Genomic DNA, 6,871 nt, shown 5'->3' on the forward strand with positions numbered 1-6,871 from the left:
TTAGGGTTAGGTGTTTTTTTTTCCTATATGCAGCCGCCTATGACCACGTTGACGACCTGAGGTGGGTACTCCGTCGCCTTCGAGAACATGGTGTAAAGCTTCGCCCAAAGAAATGTGAGCTATTCAAAAGTCAGATCAGGTATTTAGGGTGCCTGTTGACTAATGAAGGTGTCCAAATAGACCCTAAAGATTTTGAAGCAGTTCAGCATTTGAAGGATAGAGAGCTAAAGAATGTGGCGACGCATCAAATGAAGGTCTGGAGGCAGTACTCTTTCAACAACAGTCAATAAAAACCAGTGCCCCTTTTGAACTCATCTCTGTTGACAATCTCCATCTTGAACAGAGTAAGGGTGGCTATGAGTACATTTTAGTCCTGGTAGATCAGCCTACCTGACCAAGAACAAGTCAGGCAGAACGGCAGCTGAAAAGATCTTATATGACTTCATTCCACGCTTCAGGTACCCTGAAAAGCTCATGATCATGGGCCGGGAGTTCGAGAACAGCCTTTTCCAGAGACTCCAACAGCTAGCAGGGATCGCCCTATCTCGAACTACCCCCTATCACGAATCCCGTTGAGCGCCTGAACAGGACTCTTCTACAGATGCTCCGTACTCTGTGAGGTAAAAAAGGCTGAATGGAAGGATCACCTACCCCACATAGTCCACGGGTACAACTGTACGAGACATTATAGTACAGGCTATTCATCGTTCTTTCTCCTGTATGTAAGAGCCCCACACTTGCCTGTTGATTTGCTCTTTGACTTAAAACCTGAGAGCCACAGTACTGACAAGAGTATGCACATAAATGGGCTTCTCGCATGCAGGAGGCATACAAAATCGCCTCAGAGAACAGTGGAAAGAGCTCAGCTAAGGGGAAGAAATATTATGTGTAGTTTGGTTTTGAATTTTCAGAGACATCTCTTGAAGCAGGGGAGAGCGTAGTGGGTTGGAAAACGCTGTATGTTTAAGTTTTTGTTTAAACAGACACCCCCTCGATTTTTTGTAATAATTCTAACACTTCAGTCTTTACATCAAGTTAGTGAAGACTATCACACTAGTTGGTGGTGCTCTCGTGCTGCTGTGGATCCATTAGGCAGACCGTAGCTACAAGCTCTGCTCATGCGCAGCTCAGAAATAAACAAGCTGTGGCACTAGTAAGACGCTAAATTTCATGATCTCTCTATCAACCCACAGATATTACAAAACTCTTTTTCTATCTTAAGCTTGAATCGATATATAATGTGAATGCATCATAAATTGTTTGTAACGTTGTAACATGATTTGAGACGTGGGTCAAGTGTAATTAGTTTTGTTTTGTAGCTAATTTTACAGACAAGACTGTAAAACTGGAGTTCATAACTACAAAGAACTAACTTTCGTCATCTCTCTGTCAACTAGGTCTGGTGCCGGTAACATGTGTGTTAGCAAAGTTGTCAACTCTCTGTAGTCATAACAAATGCACTTGTACAGCTGTCCATATGTGCAACAGTGGTTTTGGAAATGAGTGTGCCAAATTGCAACAAATGCCAAATCTTAGATAATGTTGCTAAGTAGGTTTGGGGCAAGGGTTGGAAAAATGGTTAGGCTTAATAAATACATTGTGTCTATCACTAATAATAATAAAAATAGACATTGGGGAAATATGCATATATGCTTTCTTGTCCAGGACCAGTGATTTTCCCTATCTAGGGAGTTCAATGACTAGGACTATATAGCACTTTTGTGTACTTACTCGAGTCATTTTCTTTGTGCCATTAATTGCATCATTGCGGTCATTATTCTCTCAGCACAATGCACATTCGGTCAGCACTATAAAATGAACTCACTGTATGGTGAGTGACTTCTGATACAGCCCAAGACTCCAATTAGTCGCTGCTCCTTCCCAAGAAATAACCCCCTGTAAACCTGCAATTTGTTAAGACAGTTATGTGTACTGATTAAACAAATGAGATGTAATGTTTTATTTAGTGAGCTTTAGAGGGACTGGTAGGTGGATATTTTTAGACTTTTAGAGAGAGCCAGGCTACCTGTCCCTTCTGTCTCCAGTTATTTTTGTAAACAAACAAACAAAAACAAAAAAACTATATATCCGTAACCCATTTTTATTCAATTATATATGTCCTTGTATCTAAAATCTGTGGTGGCTGGGGATCAGGAGCGGGTTGTCCAATAATCACAAGGTTGGCGGTTTCATCCCCGCCTCCTCCTGTCCCAACCTGACTATGTGCTGAGGTGTCCTTGGGCAAGACACTGAACCCCAAATTGCTCCTGATAGCCAGGCCAGCATCCTGCATGGTAGCTCGTGCAGGGTGTGTGAGTAAAGGCGTGAATAAGCAGCAAAAACCTTGTTTGGTGGATAAAACACTATAGACATGTATTAGATTTGGTTGACAATAATAAAAATACAAAAAATCGTCAGTCTTATCTTTTAATGTACATTATGTATGTTCTTGTTTCTTATTGTTGTGCTTTTTGCAAATCAAGCATATTTTTAGCTAGAACATATTTTTTAAAACATTTTTTATTGCAAAACAGCTCTTTTGGCTCTGTGGCTGTTCCTCCTCTCTTTTACAAATAGGTTTTTGAAAAGTGGCCTACATCTAAAGTGCTCCTTACCAAATCAGACACTACAAATGTATTTCAGAGGCGTCATATGACCCATGTTCCTGCAGGCAACTGTGTTAAGTAATTCCAGGCAAAGTGAAGGAATGAAAATGAATGTCAGGGGCTGGGGTATTGCTGTTTCTGTCTGTATTCAGTCTTATGTCACTCCAACCTCATGTCAGCCCTTCAGCAACCCACACATCATTAAGTGGAGGAGGTTTTTAAGCTGATAGTGCTGCTTCCCCTGGTCATTCAGGTCGTTATCACTACAGGGCTTGGCTGTCCACATGCCACTAGAGTTCCCCAAAATGTACACTACCGAACCCTGACATCCTCAGGTCCATTAAATCAGTGGCACTCAGAACAGAGATTTATTTAACGCTTCACAGCTCATGTGGTCAACTCTGTGATATTCTAATGTGGAAAGGGGAAGGCCAACTGGGAGAAAAATTGGATTTCCAGCAAGAAGTCTATGATTTATTCTGCGTCTAGATTGCTGTTTCAGAGGTGGTGATGGAATAAATAAGTAATATACAAATCTTTAAAGGCCATTTTAAAATAAACTCGCTTTAGCAGACATTTTATTAAAATATTAAAACTGTAGGAACTTTGGATGCTTTCTCCAAAGGGCAAAATATCAAAATCTTGTGAAATCAAGTACAAGATTTTGAACCTATTTCTTGAGCAAATATAAAAAAAGCAATTGTGCTGCAGATTACAAGTAACAACAACTTAGCTGATCTTTATATCCTCCCATGCTATATGTCTTTTTTTTAAATGTCCCAAGCGTATTTAGCTTCATCTAAACAAAGTGCTTATAGACAACAGGGACTGACACAAGATCTGAAAATGCAGTGCAAGATTCACCGCGCTCACATACCATCTTACAGGAAATGCTTTATTGATAACAGGATCTCGGGAACATTGATACTTTGTAATGGTCAGCTGATTTCTTACAAGAAAGATGTAATTCAGTACAGATAATCATTCAGCTGACATGATGGCAGAGGGAACAAAGGGCACAGTAATTATTATTAAGTCTTCACCATTATCATCACCACAGTTCTGTATACTTTTTGGCCCCTTTTGCAAAGAAAAACAAAACAATTTTACCACAACCGTGGATTACTAAAGTGATACCAGACTTTGGTGAAGGTCCACTGAAAGCTGTCTTCTATGCTTCATTCACACTGTAGGATGTGTGTCTGTTGTGATGAAACTACAAAGCTGGGTCGTAAACACAGACAGAGAAAGACAAGAAGAGAGAAGCATCATAAGACATATTTGTTATGCAGATATCCCTCATTCATCTACCCCCACTCTATTTCATTTGGCCAAATTCCAATTTATTTGGGTTCAGTGTAACTCAGTTCCTGGTCTAAAACCTCAACTCCACTTGAGCATTCCCACAACAGTATAACAACTGTAATTGGCCTCCTGTGGCTTTAGAGCCCCTTGCCTGTTCTTCCATTAACACCACCACAGAGCTGCCTGGCTGCTGTCCATGGTGCTGATCTGTAAATGATGGCTTTGTGATGGAGGATGCCTCCATGCTGCTCAACCCTCTGTCACTACTACTCTATACTTTCTCCTGTCTCATGCATAATTACTGGAATAAAGAAACGCACGTTACAAAACCATCATGAAATGTCCTTTAGTCACAGGGTAAAGGTGGAGAATATGTCTGTATTTGTCTGAAGGTGATTCACCAACAAATGCACCAACAACAAGAATGACTGGCATAGTTTTCACATTGGAACAAAGCATTGATATCAATTTTGAATTATTTTCACATAAAATGTGAATTTAAATGAATTTGCAATCAGGCTTGGATGCTTCTACCGTCTCTGCACTATAAATGTCCAAGAAAGAGCACAAACTGTGTCTGGCTTTGTTGTTTCCTCTTTATTATCTGCCTTAAAAGTGTGTGTGGGGGGGAATCTGAGACCTTTGTGTTGGCTTGTTACTATTTTGTCAACGCAGCCCAATGGGGAATTGTCATACCTAAACTGCGTGTCTTTGGGTATTATATACTACATTTCTACTGTTCAATTATTTATGCTCCAACACCAGTGCAATGCGGCAAAACTTAACAGCAAGAAAGAAAGTTTGGGGTTACAACACACGCTTCCTCAAGGTTGTCTGTACTAGCTACCGGCTGGCATCAGTCATGTACCTCGGTGTTACGTCTGATTAGTGATCACAACATCACACAAGTCTGCAGAAGAAATGGGGAAGACAGAAGTGGAGAAAAACAGCCCTTCCCCTCATAGGATTAACACAAATATCCCTAACTAAATATCAATCATATTTTTCTTGTTAACAAAAGAAACGTCTGTCCTTTGTTCCCTATAATTAGCTTCAGATGAAGTTAGAGAAAACTCCCCAGCCCCGGATCATTAGTATTTGCAGAGTCCTCCGCCACTTTGCTCCCTGTGGTTTCACTAAATTCACACTTTACTCTCTGTAATGAACTCTTTTGCATCTCTACCTCATTAGGTCTATGGAAAAAAAAATTAACTGCTGAGGGGCCAGAGGGTGACATAGTTTCGCCTTTGATCACCTCCCACCGCTAAAAGCGTCTAATTGCTTGCTCGATGCGGAAACTTCTGCCCTTTAACAGCCGCAGAGGGCAAAAGACGCACAGGGTTTACCTTTGTTGTCCATCTCATAACGGGATCAGAGACACAAACTGTTCATAAACGAGTTGTGAAAGCAGGCTCGGATATCCTCTCCAGATAATCGTCAACAGAGGGGTCTGATTCTGTTTGGCCCTGCGTCCCTCAAAAGCGCTCTTAACTTGTCACAATCCATCCTCAATGTGTCCTGACACACTAGATGGGGCGTGAACGTTTCACAATTTGCAGACGAGCCGGCCAATACAGACTCATATTCAACTAAGTGGATTCAAACTGCACAGATAAACGTGGATACTTTGAGGATTGCAGTGGCTCCTCGCTCCCGGGAACAGAGACGCATTATGTAATTTGCTGATAAAGCGACAGTTTCACTTTTCCTCTTTCACCTGCTTTCTTTGTAAATGCATATTCTTATTCGGAGCACCAAAACTGGCCGCGGATCAGCTCATTATAAGCCCAACACATCTGCACTAAAGTGTAAAAGAAGCTTCATTGCCCGACTGGAAATCGTATTGACTGGAAACTTTCTCACTGGCTGTCTGCGCACAGGCACAAAGAGCACACAGCCCGTATACAGTGAGGCTGCGCCTATAGCGCTTTGATTTGCCATTGGACAACACTTTGAAACAGCATTACTACAGGTGGGTGGCGTTTCAGCTCGCTCGTTGCTGGAATAGCTGGAGCCCAGCCGCATGCAATTATCGGTGCACGAATGTCACCCTGCGAGGCTTTTAAGCTTGCAGGTTTCAAGCGCGGATATTCTCGTGGTTATTGGCTGTGTGAGTGCGTGCGTACGTGCACGTTTGTGTATGTGTGTGTTTGAGAGAGAGAGAGAGAGAGAGAGAGATCAAAGTTGATTGTTCAGTCGGCTTCAGGTGAATATTTTTGCATTGCAGACTATTGCTATATGGGACCATGAACTCATCAGCAGGTGCAGGAAACTACCGCAGGGGATCCGTCAAGGGAGAGAAGGTAATTTTTATTTTAAGTCTCCCTCTTTCCACATCTTGCTCACATTCAGTCGGATTTTTTTTTTTTACCCCAAACCATTAGGCTTAAAAATCCACCTTCCCCGACTGGCACAGCGTTGTTGGAGTACTTATGAAGGTGCGCGGAGACGGTTTTATTTTCTTTGCTGTGGACTGTAACAAGAAGGCGATCGGAGTCGAGTTACGTGTGGTTGAGATGTTGAGATGTTGCAGTCGTTTGGGTAATTTATCTTGATTTTAAACTTTGGGGTACTTTGGAGTGTACTTCCTGTGGTTCACATGCAGAAATGTTAGTCAGTACTAATGCTGAGTATTATGTAAGTGCAGGATCACTTACTGTATATCAGGAACTTTCTGGACTAAGTGCCACTATTTCTCAATACCTCTGCTGGTAGAAAGCAAGGACTCTATCAAATGTCTCCTCACTGGTATTTTCCATTTTCTTTAAAAGTTAAGCCTCAGTAAACCAAATCATTTGATACTTTATGTAAAGTTCATGGCCTGAATGGAGTGTCTGTCTACAGCTTCTAGTCGAGCCAATAAGGCTGTCCTGATAAGAGTCTGGTTATCATCTTCTATTCCCTTACAGCTTGATGTTTTCCCCACTTTTTACTCTGTACATCTGCCAGATTATGTGTTA

The sequence above is a fragment of the Morone saxatilis genome, unplaced genomic scaffold (genome assembly GCF_004916995.1).
Source record: "Morone saxatilis isolate NCDOM2014 unplaced genomic scaffold, NCSU_SB_2.0 Contig23, whole genome shotgun sequence".
Lineage (NCBI taxonomy): Eukaryota > Metazoa > Chordata > Actinopteri > Moronidae > Morone > Morone saxatilis.